The sequence below is a fragment of the Penaeus monodon genome, chromosome 24, assembly GCF_015228065.2.
Source record: "Penaeus monodon isolate SGIC_2016 chromosome 24, NSTDA_Pmon_1, whole genome shotgun sequence".
Classification (NCBI taxonomy): Eukaryota; Metazoa; Arthropoda; class Malacostraca; order Decapoda; family Penaeidae; genus Penaeus; species Penaeus monodon.
The window spans coordinates 23,302,301-23,303,819 of record NC_051409.1 but is presented as its reverse complement, the minus strand read 5'-3'; the positions used below and the strand labels follow the sequence as shown (position 1 = coordinate 23,303,819).

The 1,519-nt window shown below is 36.7% G+C and overlaps 1 pseudogene; it reads right to left on the bottom strand.

Annotated features, from left to right (window-relative positions):
• Nucleotides 1-256: 256 nt before the first annotated feature.
• The window catches only part of LOC119588890, a 1,597-nt pseudogene continuing 334 nt past the window's right edge, over nt 257-1,519 (bottom strand).

The window sequence follows — 1,519 nt, the reverse complement described above, 5'->3', positions numbered from 1 at the left end:
CGAGAATCGGTGGAAAAAATAGTGAAATATAGAAACTCACAAAGCAAGAGATGAAGCTGAAATATTTGTTGATAGTTATATACCGAAATTATATCACAGTATTACCTTTCTACAATTATTCAATTACCAATGATTGTCTAGAAATTTTCTTTAAATAAATAAAAATCAAGTACCTTATTTAACAAGCCATTGCGATCTCTTGAATTATTGATATATAAATCATATAAAAACTTGCTTCTAGAGGATCTCATTAAACTTACATAGGATTAAAGAAGAATTTCTTGGTGAAAACCAAAAAACCTCCAAATTTGGGTGAGAAACTAGGAGAGCTCTCATTGTAACTCTTTCAGGAATTCTCTGTAAAAATCACAGAGTTCCTGTCAGCAGCATGTTTTGCCAAAGTGCGACACAAACACCAGTTGAAGGCTGTTCCTTTTCCCCTTCGGGATGCAGTTGAGACCAAAGTTGTTGGAATAGATACAAACCATGTCATTAAGGGGATCTGTCAACCTCTTTACTTTTTTGTTTCACTGCTTGAAGTCCTTGATAACTTCCTCAGGCTATACAAGTTAAAGATGAAAAGTTTGGGTTTTTTTTTTGAGTTGAGGACATTGGGAATCTTTGAAGAGATTTAAGATATAGTCGATGTCTACAGATTTCATGTCAAACGTAAATCTTTCCTGTCATTTACACTATAACCAGAAATGACAATATAGCAACTCCGACGTCTGTCAGCTTATCAGCTTCCTTCGTTTGCTGGCCGTGGGTGACGAGTGTGTTTTACACACGTATCCCATGTTGTCAAAAACAAACTGACATAATGCGAGCATCGTAGTCAAGTTGCTGAAGGTTCAGGTCGGATGTGTCCTTAAAAGTTGAAGATGCGAACAAAACCTCGTGTATTTTTGTCCATCTTGAACGCATCAGTACCTCCTTGCATTGCCGTTGCATGTCTCACGTGAAACTGTCGTGTGGGCACCTGTAATTAAAAGATGTCTGTCCTTTGTGGAATGTAAAGTAATGAAGGAATTTACTTCATGTAAAAATAGTTTTCACGTCCTTAAGTAGAAAAAGCAATAAAAATTGATACAATTCATTTTTCCCAAAATATCAAAAATAAGTAACTCACTTTCAAGTTGTACCGAGTTTAATGCGGCTGATGTGAGAAAGCCAATTTCATGTGTTCTTATCATTTCTTGCTTTCTGAAACATTTGGAGCAAATGTAAATTTCAAAAGCTTACATTACGTCATATAATTGTTTTATTCTAAAGATACTGTTGGCAGTTTGAGGAAATATATGATAGATGATTACTTTTGTAAACATGGTAATAGCCCATTCCATACTCAGGGCATTGGCCAGAAGGCGAGGTGTAGGTTATAGTGTCCAAGATCTCGTGCCAACAGCCCGTTCACCAGCTTTCCACCATGACTGTCTGGATCTGCACCAACTTCCACAAGCTTTTTCTTGCTGCTTTCTTCTTTCCTTCTAATATTGTCTTGAACAGATGGCCACCAACC